Here is a 16,718-nt window from a genome sequence, read left to right as displayed (position 1 = left end):
CAAATAATGCTGCGATAAACATCCTCTTAAATATCTCTGGTGCATGCTTGTGAGAATTTCTACAGTGTTTAGGGTCTACAGAGTAATGAATCAATTCCACTAAGTACTGCTTTATAGCTTTCTAAGGTGATCATACCAGTCCATATCTCCCAGCAGTACGTGAGGTTTCCCATCTCTCCATAGTCCCACCAGCATTTGATACGCAATGTTCTAATTTTTTGCACTTCAGTAAGCAGTATCTCAGAGTTTTAAGTTATATTTTGTTGATTAAAATGAAGTTAAACAACTCATTTTTGCATGTCATTTGTCAGCCATTAGGGTATGTCTTAATTATAATCCTTGACTTTTTATATTGTTTTTTTCTTGCTTATTTACAAAAATTTATTTTATTATTCTAAATATTAATTCTTTGTTGGTGATAAATATACTATAGATCTTCTCTCAAACTGTCACTTATCCTAAGTTTTGTTTTCATTTTCTCCAAATGAAACCCCATTCCTAAATTTTGTTTGTGGTGTTTTTGATTGTCCTTTATTAAGTACTGACTAGAAAGCTAAAATGCCACCTTTCCAGACTCTAGAAGTTAGGGTAGCCAGGTAACAGTTCGTTTTGATGTAGTGAAATATATTAATTTTTCTCTTTATAGTTTATACTTGAAGGATTTATTATTTATTTATGGTCCAAGGTCACTCTATCTGATGGATTTATTTTAGAATCTTTCTACATGCCCAATCACAAAGAAAAATTTCTGAATTTTCTTCTATTAGCTTTACACTTTTAGCTTTCAAATTTAATTTTTTAAATCTACCTGCTTATATAACTTAATTTTTCCTCCTATTCCATACTTTATATTCTGTCCAAGTCTCCCAACACTATTTATTAAGTAACTCATTCATTTTCCAAAGATCAAATACTAAGTGTATTTATGTGTATTTTTTCATTTCTACTGCTTTGAATAATAACTTAAACTCAGATAATTTTGTGCCCTCATTTTCTAAATTAGCTTCACTATTTATACACATTCATTCATCTGCGTTCATCTGGAAATCAGCTAGTGAAGATGCAAACGCAAAAAAAAAAAAAAGTTTACTGGGATTTTAATTCAACTGCCTTAAATATTTAAAATATTAAATTATCCCATCCGCAAACATAATTTACCTCCAATTTTTTTGTTTCTTTTATATACTTTACTTATATAAGTATGATGCACTTAAAGGTAATTCCCAGATAAGTTACAGATTCTGTAACTGGACATTCGGATTAATACTCAAAAGCATTTGAAATCACTTTTTCCCCTCCTTCCACGATGGAGGCCAGTTCTGGCCAAAGAGAGAAGGTCCCTGTGGAGGGGCTTTCTTCCTCACCTCACATCCTCAAAAGCAAAGCTCTATGAGAAGGAACCCACTGAAATTCACCGGACATTGAAGTCTTTTTATCAGTAATCTTTATAACTGACACACTCAGCAAAATCCTGACACTGAGATCTCTTCAACCCAGTTTCTTCAGCCAAAGACTCTCAAGGGAAAGAAGTGAAGGGGAAAATGTATAGATACATCAGCCAACAGCAATGTTTGTATCTTATTTGGATTTCAATTCAAACGTACACACTGGATAAACAATGTGTAAGACAATTTAGGAAATGTGAACAGTGGACGCTTGATATTATTTTAAAAACTGTATTTTTAGATGTGATAATGATATTTTGGTTATTTTTAAAGGATTTGGTTCTCTAAGAGATATATACAGTAAATATGTATAGACGAAATGATATGGGAACCCCTCAGGTGGCGGCGGGGGAGACGGTGAAGGCTGCCGCCCGCCAGCCCATCCGGGCTCTAATCCTCTGTCTCCGTGTCCCGCGGCGCCCAGACTATGGACCTCCGCACTGCGGTGTGCGACGCCGCCCGCGACGGTAGCTGCAGCTGCTCTAGAAGGTGTTCACCGGCCGGAGCCCGGAGGAGCTGGACAAGCTGATAGGCGAAGTGGCCAGCGCGGGGGACGCCGCTGCTCATCCACCTGCTCTACTTGTTGGAGAAAGTGGAGTGCACCCCCAGCACGCTCCGGCCCCCTGGACGCAGTACGATACCTGGTGAACCGGTGCGGCGCGAGGGTGGAGGCTGACGGCTAGGGACACTTCGGTGGCGAGACCATCGTGGGCTCGCCGCCGCTGTGGGCCGCCTCTGCCGCCGGCCACCTGGACGTGGTGCGGAGCCTGCTGCCCCACAGGGCCTCGGCGAACCGCACCAGGCGCACCAACTCCACGCCCCTGAGCGCCGCCTGCTTCCATGGCCACTGGCGAGAACCAGACCGACCCGGAGGTGGCCAACCGGCACGGCCACATGTGCCTCATGATCTCGTGCTACAAGGGCCACCGAGAGATCGCCCGCTACCTGCTGGAGCAGGGCTCCCAGGTGAACCGGCGCAGCGCCAATGGCAACACGGCCCTACGCGACTGAGCCGAGTTTGGCAGCCTGGAGAGCCTGAAGCTGCTGCTGGGATGCCAGACCAACATGGGATGGCCTTCGCAGGACCTCGCTGCTGGTGCCAGCGTGACGGGTCACACTAGCATAGTGGAGTACCTCATCCAGGAGCAGCCCAGCCAGGAGCAGGACGCTGGGAGAGAGGTCCAGCCAGGGCTACCCCAAGAAGGCCCTCCACCAGCCAGCGGTGCACGCAGCCTCAGGGACTCCATGCTGTAGCTCCTCTGCGGAGGAACCACTGAACGGGGAATCTTATGAAAGCTGCTGTCCCACCAGCCCGGAAGCTGCCTTGGAAGCCTTGGAATTTCTGGGAGCCACTTATGTGGAAAAGAAGCGAGATCTGCTTGGGATCCTTAAACACTGGAGACGAGCCATGGAGTCACCTGCCCAAACCAGAACCCCAGAAGCTGGTCTTGGCCTATGGCTATTTCAGGGAGATCCACACCACCGAGGAGTTGGAAGCTCTGATAAGCCACCCTGATGAGATGCGCATACAGGCCCTGTTGATCTATTAGCGAATCCTCTGGGCCTCTCACCCCGACACTTCCTGTTACATCCGTTACTGGGGCGCGTTGTAGGCGGGCTGCGGCAATTTCCAGCGCTGCATCCACTTGCGGAAGTGGGACCTGGCCATGCAGCAGGTCAGCCAGCCTCTGAGCCCCATGACCGCCAGCAGCTTCCTCTCCTTCGCGGAACTCTTTGCTTAGGTGCTGCAGGACCGGGCGGCCAAAGGCAAATCGGCTTTGCAGACCTCATAGGGGTTATCACGAAAGGGATCTGGCAAATGGAACGTTTCCCGGACCTAAGGAGCTGCCGCTGCCCAAGGAGCCTGAAGACGCGGCCCAGTTCACCAAGGAGTTGGACATATCCTCTACTTTCTCTATCTGTTGGAGAAAGTGGAGTGCACCCCTAGCCAGGAGCAGCTGAAGCACCAGACCATCTACCACCTGCTCAAGTGTGCGCCCAGGGGCAAGAACAGCTTCACCCCTCTGCACATGGCTGTAGGCAAGGACACCACAAATGTGACCACAAATGGAGGCAGATTCACCTCCCTGCATGCAGTCGAAGTGCTGCTCAACTGCGGGCCGACCCAGACAGCAGGTACTTTGACAACAACACCCGGCTACACATGGCAGCCCAGAACAACTAACTGCCCGGCAATCATGAACTCCCTGATCCAAGCAGGGGCCCACACAGACAGACACCACCAACACCTTCAGGAAGATGGCCTATGAGCTGCTGGAGGACAAGCTGCTGGCCAGGGGCACCACGCAGCCCTTCAACTACATGACCCTGCAATGCCTAGCAGCCTGGGCCCTGGACAAGAACAAGATGCTCTACAAGGGCTTCATCCCAGAATAGCTGGAGGCTTTCATCCAACTGCACTGACCTGCCCAGAGCGTTTGCACCCTCGCCTCTCCCCTCTCCTGCTGAGGGGAGAAATCATGAGGGCATATAGCAGATGCCAGTTCTTGCCTCCTTCAAGCACAAATCAGAAGAAGGGCTCTTCTGCCTCCCACCCCCTTTACCTGCAAACAGAGGGGAAGAGGAATTAGTGAGACTTTGGTGCTAGAAGCCTTCAGGGTTCTGTGCTAGGAGCACTGTCTTTCTCTAGGAGCCCATTCACTCATCCTGAGTTGGGAAAAGAAGCAAAAACTTCACATCCTTTCTTCCTGGGTTTTGGAGGCCTTTGCCTTGTTACCTAGAGGCGAAGGGACTGAAGCCATTGCCTTCCTTCCTGCTAGAAACACAGGAAGAAGTTGAGAATTGCTTTGCCTTCCCTTGCCCTTGATGTGGCTGGATAGCTCTAGCTACCGAAAACAGAGTTAGGACTAGGGGCTCCCAAGGTTAGAGTTTGAAAGTCAAGGAGCAAGCCCACCTCTCATTTCTTCCAGCATGATCACGCCCTGCTCCCCAGCTGGGGTAGCCATGAGCAGGCAGGCAGAGCTCTGCCCAGGGTGGCCTGCCACTTGCATAGCTTTTGGTTGGTTTGGTGTTCTGGTTATTTAATAAGTGGCCAGGTTGGAAGCATTGCACAAAAGTTCTGAGATTTTACTGCCTTTTTTGTTTTGTTGGTGGATTTTTGTTTGTTTGTTTTATATACTTCAAGTTGAAGAAATGCCTCTTTGTTTGTTTAAAGAAAGTTATTTGTCGGACTTCATAAGTGAATTTCAAGCAGTGAAGATTCTGCGGTGCCTGAGATGCTAAGGCCATGGGGAGTGAGCTCTATCATGTGAAGAATTTGGTAAGCAAGATAAAGTCCATGGTGTTGGTCCCTAAAATGTGGGTGACTGTACATTTTTATACAACTCCACTCTACTGCCTTTTACAGGTGATATGGTTTGGATGTGTCCCCACCCAAATCTCATCTTGAATTGTAGCTTCCATAATCCCCACGTGTCATGGAAGGCACCCGGTGGGAGGTAACTGAATCACGAGGACAGTTTTCCATGCTGTTCTTGTGAAAGTGAGTAAGTCTCAGGAGATCTGATGGTTTTATAAAGGGCAGTTCCCCTGCACATGCTCTCTCACCTGTCACCATATAAGATGTGTCTTTGCTCCTCCTTTGCCTTCCACCATGCTTGTGAGGCCTCCCCAGCCATGTGGAACTAAACCTCTTTTTCTTTATAAATTACGCAGTCAGTCTTGGATATGTCTTTATTAACAGCATGAGAACAGACTAATACAACAGGCCTCCCAATTTTCTATTCTCATTAGAAAGAGAACTGTTTTCCCAAACAGGAAATAAGGTCAAGCACCAAAGGAGTGACATCAAAGCCTTTGCCACCTAGTTCTTCTCCACCTTACAAGAACTAGCACAGTTGGTTTGGGCCTGGGTTGCCAGTTTCCGAGTTAAAACTACAGGCTGCTCAGCCTTGCAAACCTCCCACAGTCTCTCTTTTCCTTGTAGGCATATCCATAGCTGGCCCAAGCCACTTTTTTCAGCTTCTCCGAGGACAGGAATCCAGGTCTTCCTGAGAAAGGCCCTAGGACAGTATTAACTCCATAAATCAGCTAAAATAGTGAGTGTCAAAACCAACTTGCCAGCTAACGTTTGTACAAAGTCTCAGCTCACCGTCATTCAGGGTAAAGTGTTGGTACTGCTAGAGGACCTGCCCCAGCATGATTTTTCTCAAGAGCCAGACTCCATAACCTCTGGCAGGCAGGAGCAGATTCTCGGCCTGTCTGAAGAGCAGCAAATTGCAGAAGGGGAGCCATTTTGGCTGCATTCTCCTGTGGCAGCCACAGCCCGGCCCTCAGGAGGAGCAGTGACAGTGGGTGCCCAGAAACATCTGGCCCCTTGATGGAAACCAGGTCTCATTTGGATTTGCAGTGTGTGGTAGGAAACTATGTATTTATTTACAAGACAAAGTTTTAACTTAACTCAGCCAAGGTGGGAAATGCCATCCCTGTCCTTTCTAAAGCACAAAGCAAAGAAATTAGGCAGTTAAATCATGAGTCTCAGTGCTGGTGTTCAAGTCATTAAAAAAAAGATAGTTGAAGAGAGAAAAAAGAAATGATACAGTGGCTGGGATTTGCTTCAAAATAACCTTGAGGCCACATGTTTATAATGATTGAGGTTGGGTTATAGATGCATTCCATTGTTTATATGCTCTATTATGTGTATGTTTAAAACTTTACATAATAAAAATCTCCCTAAAGGAGAAAGTATTGATTTTTTCTATTATTTGCTAAAAAGAGCCCAGACGCTTTTTCTAAATTTCTGAAATCCATATAAAACATACAGTTTTCCAGCTTCCCATTCTCAAAATTGTTACAAGTTCGGTCTCTTTGGTACTTCTTTCTCATCATTCCAAGAGGTGGTAACATGTTTTCTGGGCCTATGAACTTTAACCAGAAGGCTTTGTTCACACCTGCAGATATATTTAGATACAGTATCAAGAAGCAGACCAAGGTGGAAATTCTTTGAATGTCACCAATGTGCACCTTGAGTGGGGAATGGGGGGAGGCTCCATGAGAAGGGGAGGGTTTGATTGCCAATAAGAAAATGAGGACTAGAAAGAAGGAATCTCAAAATTTTTAGCACAGTGCTGATGAAGACATGACTAGCAGTTATTTATCATCACTACATAGATCAGTCATTTTTTCTTTCATTAATACATAATATTTCACAGATTTATGGAGCACATATGTCTGTTACATGCTTAGAATGTGTAATGATCAAGCCAGGGTATTTGGGGTATCCATCACTTGAGCGTTTATCAATTGCATGTATTGGTATCATTTCAAGTACTCTCTTCTACTTATGCTGAAATATATTTAATATGGCCGCCAAGTATAGTCACCCTCGTCTGCTATCAAACATTAGAACTTATTCTATCTAAATGTATATTTACACCATAACCAACCTCTCTTCATTTCCCCTTCCCCTCCACCTACCCTTCCCAGTCTCTCATATCTATTACTCTATTCTCTATGTCCATAAGATCAAGTTTTTTAGCTCTCTCATATGAGTAAGAACATGCAGTCTTTGTCTTTCTGTGTCTGGCTTATTTTCCTTAACATAACAACCTTCATTTGCATCCATGTTGCTGCAAATCACATGATTTCATTCTTTTTATGGTCTAACAATATCTCATTGTGTACATATACCACACTTTCATATTTTCTTTATCCATCATTCATTGATGGTCATTTAGGTTGATTTTATATTTTTACTACTTTGAATAGGTCTACAGTAGTCATGCAAGTGCAGCTATCCCTTTGATATACTGATTTCTATTTCTTTGGATAGATACCTACTAATGATGTTGCTGGATTGTATGGTAGTTCTATGTTTAGATTTTTGAGAAATCTTCATACAGTTTTTCATAATGGTTGTACTAATTTACATTTGTACCAACAGTGTATAAGAGTATAAGAGTTCTCTTTTCTCTGCATATTGCTTGCATGTTTTTTTTTTTTTGTCTTTTTAATCATAGGCATTCTAACTGGGGTGAGACAATATCTCATTGTAGTTTTAATTTGCATTTCCCTGATGATTAGTGATGCTGAGTATATTTTCATATACCTCTTGGCCATTTGTATGTCTTTTTTTTTTTTTTTTGAGAGAGGGTCTCACTCTGTTGCTCAGGCTGGATTACAGTGGTACCATCATGGCCCACTGCAGCCTCGACTTCCAAGGCCCAAGCAATCTTCCTGCCTCAGCCTCCCAAGTAGCTGGGACTACAGGTGTTCACCACCACGCCCAGCTAATTTTTTTGTTTAATTTTTGGTAGAGACATGGTCTCTCTATGTTGCCCAGGCTGGTCTTGAACTCCTGGGCTTAAGCAGTCCTTCTGCCTCAGCTTCCCAAAATGCTGGAATTACAGGCATAAACCACCATTCCTGGCCTTGTATGTCTTCTTTTGAGAAATGTCTATTCAAATCTTTTGCCTGTTTTTAACGAGATATCTGTCTTTTTAGAGATCAGTATTTTTAAAATCAGATCCCTTGGTTTAACATCAGAGTGTTGTCCCCCAACTTCATTAATTACATTTATCACCACAAATCAATGTCACTTTATATAACATTTAAATACATCATTGCAGAAAACTCAAGAAAATACCTAGTTTGTATTGAGGGTGTTACAAGAAGAGTCCTATTGATCCTTGTGCAAAGCATTAATGTTTCTGCAAGGAGAGTATCGGGGCAAGGGAGGAAGTTAGAGGCTTTTCCTTTATAGATTCAGTAAGAATAAATAGATGACTTTGTTAATTAAGCTGATTTTGACTGGAATGAAAGAAACCTCTTATTGGACTGGCTTAAACAAAAAGTGGAGTTTAGAGGAAGGGACACTACAGTGTTTCAGGGCAGAGCCAAAGAACAAAGGAAGCCAGGATGCCGTTGGGCCCCAGGCCTTTTAGAACCTGGGATGTGAAATGTCACAGTTAGTCTGCCACCACCACAGCCTCTCACAAAATGCTGACTTTTTTTTCTCCCTTGATATCAGCTTTCTCCACATGATGGAAATCACAGATGCTGTCTGCACCAAGATTTGCAACCTGCAAACTCACCCAATGCTGAAGGAATGTTGTTTGTCTAGAAGGAATGAATCAGCAGTCTGTAACAATATTGTACAGAAATGTTGTTACCTCTGAGAGAACTGTTTCCCCTCTAAGGTTTTCAGTGTATGAACTCATATATTCTCTACGTAATGATCATTTGATCTCCCCTTTTCAATAGTTAGCTTTATTACTAGCTTATGAATCAGTGTCATGCTAGTAAATGTCTAACAACTGATTCTCAAAAATTAAGAGAAAAGAGAAGCAAGAAAAAGAAAAAAAGGCTTTAATTGTAACATGTGCCTGTTTGCCAGTATAATTACCTCTAACACGATCAATGTGAAGCTGCAACATGACGTCACTGAATGCAGAGCTGGGGCCCAGTCAGCAGTCTAGAACCTATACAAACAGGATCCGGAAGTGCTGCTTATAATTTATTTAGCCACTATTTAGAGAGCAATGTTAAATAGCAATGATAGCAGCAAGCAGCCTTTCCTTCACCCTGATACTTTAGTATCCAGCAGCAAATAACTTGCTCCCTGTGTGCTCCATTTGATTACATGCTAGTGGGTTCTTGGAGCTCTGTATCTGGACTTAGAAAGAGGGAATGTCGGTCGTCGGCAAAGCCTGAGTTCTGTCCCCTCATTCTCTTCCCCGGGCAGCATGAGCTTCACCACTCCCTCCACCTTCTCCACCAACTACCGTTCCCTGGGCTCTGTCCAGGTGCCCAGCTACATGCCCGGCCAGTCAGCAGTGCAGCCAGCATCTGTGCAGGCACCTGGGGTTCTGGTTCCGGGAACTCCATGTCCTGCTCTACCAGCTTCTGGGGCGGCTTGGGGTCTGGGGCCCTGGCTGTGGGGATGGCCGGGGGTCTGGCAGGAATGGGAAGCATCCAGAACAAGGAGACCATGCAAAGCCTAAACAACCGCTTGGCCTCCTACCTGGACAGAATGAGGAGCCTGGAGACTGAGAACTGGAAGCTGGAGAGCAAAATCCGGAAGCACCTGGAGAAGAAGGGATCCCAGGTCAGACACTGGAGCCATTACTTCAAGACTATCCAGGACCTAAGGGCTCAGAACTTCACAAATACTGTGGACAATGCCCGCATCGTTCTGCAGACAGACAATGTCTGTCTTGCTGCTGATGACTTCAGAGTCAAGTATGAGACAGAGCTGACCATGTGCCAGTCTGTGGAGAGCGACATCCATGGGCTCCGCAAAGTCATTGATGACACCAATGTCACTTGGCTGCAGCTGGAGACAGAGATCGAGGCTCTAAAGGAGGAGCTGCTCTTCATGAAGAAGAACCATGAAGAGGAAGTAAAAGGCCTACAAGTCCAGAATGCCAGCTCTGGGTTGACTGTGGAGGTAGATGCCCCCAAATCTCAGGACCATTCCAAGATCATGGCAGACATCCAGGCCCAATATGACAAGCTGTCTCAGAAGAACTGAGAGGAGCTGGACAAGTACTGGTCTCAGCAGATTGAGGAGAGCACCACAGTGGTCACCACGCAGTCCACTGAGGTTGGAGCTGCAGAGATGACACTCACAGAGCTGAGACGTATAGTCCAGTCCTTGGAGATCGATCTGGACTCCATGAGAAATCTGAAGGCCAGCTTGGAGAACAGCCTGAGGGAGGTGGAGGCCCTCTATGCCGTGCAGATGGAACAGCTCAATGGGATCCTACTGCACCTGGAGTCAGAGCTGGCACAGACTCGGGCAGAGGGACAGCACCAGGCCCAGGAGTATGAGGCCCTGCTGAACATCAAGGTCAAGCTGGAGGCTGAGATAACCACCTACAACAGCCTGCTGGAAGATGGCAAGAACTTCAATCTTCTTAATGCCCTGGACAGCAGCACCTCCATGCAAACCATCCAAAAGACCAACAGCTGCTGGATAATGGATGGCAAAGTTGTGTCTGAGACCAACGACACCAAAGTTCTGAGACATTAAGCCAGCAGAAGCAGGGGACCCTTAGGGAGCAGGATGCCAATAAAAATTCAGAGGTTAAAAAAGAAAGAAAGAAAAAGAAAGAAAGAGGGAGTGTCATTGTCAATTAGAGATGCTGACCAAGGACTGGGGAGGAGAAAACGGCTAAGCACAGCAGTGCCCCACATCTGTCCCACGATGAAGACTATGCTCTCTGAGTGAACTGTTGAGATCCACAGTCTATTTTTGTCTTTTCTAGGCTATAGACTACTTAGGAAGTGAGGAGACTTAATAATTAGGCAACTTATTTAAACTCCCTTTGCCTCAGTTTCCTAATTATTTAAATAGGGGTATTAGAATATATACCTTGTATGACTTTTATGAGGTTTAAATGAAATAATTCGTGTTAGGCAACAAATCCAATGTCTCACACACAGTAAATTCAGTGAGTCAGGCAGTAACTAAGAGATTAATGTGGATGAATTCAGGGCTTGTGAAGGCATCATTTCTCATCAAATGGAACTGTACCCTGCTGGACGGAAGTCTGAATATGTGTGATCTAATACAGAGGTTCCAACTGATGTGAACCACAACGTTGTCACCACCACCTCTCTCCTTGTCCTCTCTAATGACCTAAGGTGTGTCCACTGTGGAAAAATCTTTCTGTTACCAGAAACGGATCCCTATCCAGACTCTAAGAGAGGGTTCTTGGACCTTGTGCAAGAAAGAATTCAGGGCAAGTCCATAGAGCAAAGTGAAAGCAAATTTATTAAGATAGTAAAGGAATAAAGAACGGGGGCCGGGCGCGGTGGCTCACACCTGTAATCCCAGCACTTTTTGAGGCCGAGGCAAGCAGATCACAAGGTCAGGAGATTGAGACCATCCTGGCTAACACGGTGAAACCCTGTCTCTACCAAAAATTAGCCGGACGTGGTGGCACACACCTGTAATCCCAGCTACTGGGGAGGCTGAGGCAAGAGAACTGCTTGAACCTGGGAGGTGGAGGTTGCAGTGAGCCGAGATCATGCCACTGCACTCCAGCCTGGGCAACAGAGTGAGAAAGACTCTGTCTGAAAACAAAAAACAGAAGAAAAAAATCATTTTTACTATATCTAATAACAATGCTTGAAAAACAAAATTGTTTCTTTTTTGAAAGATACAGGGTTTGAAGTCGATCTGATTTTACTGATATTTTGTAGTAATTAGATCTTCTAGAAGTCCTTTGATGGCAGCTATGATGTCATGCATTTTGGAGTGACAGGTGTTAATGACTTCCTGGAAAGCTTAAGGGAAAATTAATGCTTATAAGTCTGATTGAGAATTGTTAGCACAAAATTGACTAAGTTGATAAATGTAATACAAAAAGTATTATCTGAGTCCTGAAAAAAGACTGTCTGAAGTCATCTCCTTAAATATTCTGAAGTGAAAAAAAGGTGCAAAATAATGTATAGGTAGTACTAAATTTCTATATAGGTGAAATACATACATATATACACATATAGAATACCTTTGGAAGAATCCTCAAGCAATTGGTAACAGGAGTCGTTTTCAGGGAGAATGAATAAATGGGGAGTGTCAGGAAACAGTTTCACTGTGTGACGTTTTAAATATTGGACCCCATGTATTTGCATTTATTAGCTGGTTAAAAAAGTCTGAAGCCTTTCCACACTACCCACAGAGGTGTCCATATGGCATTGTTCTGGATTCCTGTCGTAACTGAAAAGGGAAACTTTCACAACGTCCAGAGCCCTTGATGTCCTGCAAATGAAGGAGGAGGATGTCCTTGCAGCAGGAACCCACTTAGGTGGCACCAATCTTGACTTCCAGATGGAGCAGTACATCTGTAAAAGGAAAAGTGATGGCGTCTACATCATAAATCTGAAGAGGACCTGGGAGAAGCTTCTGCTGCCAGCTCGTGCCATTGCTGCCATTGAAAACCCTGCAGATGTCAGTGTTATATCCTCCAGGAATACTGGCCAGAGGGCTGTGCTGAAGTTTGCTGCTGCCACTGGAGCCACTCCAATTGCTGGCCGCTTCACTCCTGGAACCTTCACTAACCAGATCCAGGCAGCTTTCTGGGAGCCACGGCTCCTTGTGGTTACTGACCCCAGGGCTGACCACCAGCCTCTCACAGAGGCATCTTATGTTAACCTACCTACCATTGCTCTGTAACACAGATTCTCCTTGTGCTATGTGGACATTGCCATCACATGCAACAACAAGGGAGCTCACTCGGTGGGTATGATGTGGTGGACGCCGGCTCGGGAAGTTCTGTGCATGCGTGGCACCATTTCCTGTGAACACCCCTGGGAGGTCATGCCTGATCTCTACTTCTACAGAGATCCTGAAGAGATTGAAAAAGAAGAGCAGGCTGCTGCTGAAAAGGCAGTGACCAAAAAGGAATTTCAGGGTGAATGGACTGCTCCAGCTCCTGAGTTCACTGCTACTCAGCCTGAAGTTGCAGACTGGTCTGAAGGCATGCAGGTGCCCTGTGTGACTATTCAGCAGTTCCCTACTGAAGAGTGGAGTGCTCAGCCTGCCACAGAAGACTGGTCTGCAGCTTCCAGTCTCAGACCACTGAATGGGTAGAAGCAACCACTGAATGGTCTTAAGCTGCCCTTGCCCGGGCTCTTAAGCAACATGGAAATAAGGTTAATGGAAAATAAACATCAGTTTCTAAAAAAAGAAAAGTCTGAAGCACAAAAAATCCCAGAATACTTTGGGAGGCCGAGGCAGGCGGATCACGAGGTCAGGAGATCGAGACCATCCTGGCTAACACAGTGAAACCCCGTCTCTTCTAAAAATACAAAAAATTAGCCGGGCGCGGTGGCGGGCGCCTGTACTCCCAGCTACTCGGGAGGCTGAGGCAGGAGAATGGTGTGAACCCAGGAGGCAGAGCTTGCAGTGAGCCGAGATAGCGCCACTGCACTCTGGCCTGGGTGAAAAAAAAAAAAAAAAATCCCAAAATATGCACATAGCAAATGAATGATTATAAATATTTATGGAAAATAAAGTTTAAAGCGGAAGAACTTTTTTATAGAAAAATAATAAAAATTTCGTTTGAAATGTCATCTTAAACAATTAAAGACTAATTACAATTAGTTTAATTTTACTTTAGCTATAAAAAAGTTTAGATGATCATTGCAACTGAGCACAACTCCTTCAACTGAGCAAAGACTGAATCAAGTAATTTTTCTAACATAATTGGATAAAATCTCCAATCCTAATTTGTGGTTAACTTTAGTGGCAAAACCATAAACATGATGCTTTTGGCATGAATGTTTCCATTTTTCCAAAGGCCTCTCTTAGTCTTTGATACTTAAATCATTCTCCTAGGAAGAAATATAGATTCATTTTCACCTTGCCACTGATTTGGAAGATCATCCACAAACCTATGCTCCCTAATGCAATTTCTTAAAAAGGAATGTCTTCACTTGTTGAGGGAGAATATTTACGGCTAGATCATCTGCCCACACTAAGAGCCCACAGGTTCAGTAAAGAGTGGATCTGGCCACTAATCCCAGAAATTACTCCCTCATTACTGAGGAAGCTTATAAAGAAAATAGAAACAATCTTCAGACAATGCTACTCCAGAACCAAATGAGGAGGCCATAGAACTGAGATGTTGCTTAAGTAACATGTCTCAGAATGTGACACATACATGCTATCTGTGAATGTCAATTTTTCACATTTTCACCTGGACGCAAATTTGAAAGTTGAAGTTTAAGATCATTGGTGTCCTTAAAGCAAACTATACCTGGGTGACTGTGGCAGGGATGCCTAGGAGCCCCAGGCAGGCATTAGGGTGGTATAATGACTTGGGGATGAGGAGGAGGTGAGGAGAGCCCTAGTTGGTTTTTCTTAAGTATCGAAAATATGACTGGAAAAAAAAAAGTGCCTGCCTATTTTGAGGGTGGAAATCTTAAATACAGAAAACACAAAGAGTCAAATGCAAGCAAACACTCTTTAGACCAGTTCAGAAAAGCTGGAACTGCTTAAATGGAAACCCTCACAGCTGAATCAGAAAGGATTGTGAATGTTGATTGGATATTTCATTATATTAAGGAATTATTCACTGATTATATTAAGGAATTATTCATTTTTATGTATGATAATGGATCATAATTACATTTTCCTAAGTACATTTCATTTAGAGATATTCACAAGAATTTATGAATGAAATGATATGATGTGTAAGATTTGATCTTAAATAATCTAGGGGCAGGAGGTTGGCCATTGTTGATATTATTGAAACTGAGTGATAGGTACATGTGGATTCATTATACTATTCTCTATTTTTGTATGTTTAAAATTTTCCATTAAAAAATACAAGTGAGGCACGTTTTACTTCTACTTTTTCATTTATTGAAGCTGGTCATAGAAATGTAGGAGAAGGAAGCCAAGGGCAAACTGTGAGACACTTGGAAGACACTCACCAAAGTTCTAATGGCCAGAGCTGAGAAGGGCAAAGCAAAATAAAAGGCATTTTTGAGGCTGCCCAGCAGGCCTTCAGAAATCTTGGTACAATAGAACAGGAGTTAGGAATAAGTTCAAGGGCAGGCAGAACACAAAAATAACAGTGGCTTAAAACAAAGTGTTTATTCTCTTTTTAAGTTTTGCTTTTAATTGACAAATAATTGTATATATTCGTGGGGTACTGCATGATGTTCTGATACATGTATACATTGTGGAATGATCAAATCAGGCTAATTAACACATTCATCACCTCAAATATTTCTCATTTATTTTTGCTGAGATATAGAATACTTTTTTTAACTTGTATTTTAAGTTCATGGGTACATGCACAGGTTTGTTATGCAGGTAAACTAGCCCCATGGGATTTCTTTATCACATTAATGAAGACAGAGGTAAGTGTCCCAGTGCTGTCAGAGTGGCTCTGTAGCCCTCAGGGATCTCTGTAGCCCTCAGGGATCCCTGTAGCCTTCAGGAGTGCAGGCTTATTCCAGTTCACTGTTCTCCCAGGCCCCTCATCCCTGTGGCCCAATCGTCTGCACTCCAGGCAGCAGGGGTGCAGGAAGAGAACTAAAAGTAGGCAAGGAGAGAGAACCAACTGTCCCTTAAGGGAAGTTCCTAGAAGCTGCCATGCTAAGGCCTGAGATAGATGCATGCAGCATCTATACATACATTTTAGAGGCACAACTGAATCTGCCACCTATGAGAAGCAACAGCATTCCACCAAATTCTTAGCCAATATTTGCAGGCTGCCCAAAGACAGTAACCTCTTAAGGGGTAAAACATTTCGCCATTTTTTCCTGTTTACTTCCTATGAAAAGAGCAAGGCCTGCACAAGAGCCTCTGTCTTACGGAAAGTTCTAAATCCCAATATTAAGGAGAATAAACATTTGGGTCATTACAATAAGCAGCCAGTTTCTTTTTTTTTTCTTTTTTTTTTTTTAGTGTACTGTATTTGTCTTTATGGCTTCCACAATGGTTGAACTAATTTACACCCCCATCAACAGTATATAAGTATTCCTTTTTCTTGACAACCTCACCAGCATCTGTTACTTTTTGATGTTTTAGCTGTAGCCATTCTGACTGGTGTGAGATGGTATGTCATCGTGGTTTTGATTTGCATTTCTCTAATAATCATTGATGTTGAGCTTATTTTCATATGCTTGTTGGCCACATGTATGTCTTCTTTAGAAAAACTTCTGTTAGTGTCCTTTGCCACTTTTTAATGAGGTTGTTTGGTTTTTTTCTTGTACACTTAAGTTCCTTATAGATGCTGGGTATTAGACCTTTGTCACATGCATAGTTTGCAAAATTTTGCTATCATTCTTTAGGTTGCCTGTTCACTCTGTGGATAGTTTCTTTTGCTGTGCAGAAGTTCTTTAGTTTAATTTGATCCCATTTGTCCATTTTTGCTTTTGCTGCAATTGCCATCTTTGTCATGAACTCATTGCCCATGCCTATGTCCTGAATGATGTTGCCTAGGTTGTCTTCCAGGGTTTTTATAGTTTGGGGTTTTACATTTAAATCTTTCATCTATCTTGAGTTGATTTTTGTATGCGGTGTAAGGAATGGGTCTGGTTTCAATCTTCTGCATATGGCTAGCCAGTTATCCCAGCACTATTTATCGAAAAAGGAATCCTTTCTCCATTGCTTGCTTTTGTCAAAGATCAAATATTTGTGGGTATGTGGTCTTGTTTCTGGGTACTCTAATCTGTTCCATTGGTCTATATGTCTGTTTTTGTACCAGTACCATGCTGCTTTGGTACTGATACAAACTATAATACTGTAGCCTTGTGATGTCTCCAGCTTTGTTCTTTTTGCTTAGCCTTGGC

At 43.6% G+C, this 16,718-nt stretch overlaps 3 pseudogenes; all 3 read left to right on the top strand.

Moving 5' to 3' along the window:
* The first annotated feature begins 1,872 nt into the window (after positions 1-1,872).
* On the top strand, positions 1,873-3,869 carry LOC100443379 (protein fem-1 homolog A-like; annotated as a pseudogene).
* A 5,279-nt stretch (positions 3,870-9,148) lies between these two features.
* On the top strand, positions 9,149-10,437 carry LOC100443012 (keratin, type I cytoskeletal 18-like; annotated as a pseudogene).
* Positions 10,438-12,139: 1,702 nt separating this feature from the next.
* LOC129060035 (small ribosomal subunit protein uS2B-like) lies at positions 12,140-13,025 on the top strand (annotated as a pseudogene).
* The last annotated feature ends 3,693 nt before the right edge of the window (positions 13,026-16,718 follow it).

This window comes from Pongo abelii, chromosome 5 (genome assembly GCF_028885655.2).
Source record: "Pongo abelii isolate AG06213 chromosome 5, NHGRI_mPonAbe1-v2.0_pri, whole genome shotgun sequence".
In the NCBI taxonomy this organism is placed as follows: Eukaryota; Metazoa; Chordata; class Mammalia; order Primates; family Hominidae; genus Pongo; species Pongo abelii.
Note: the sequence above shows the minus strand (reverse complement) of the source record. Positions and strands in the feature narration are given on the sequence as shown.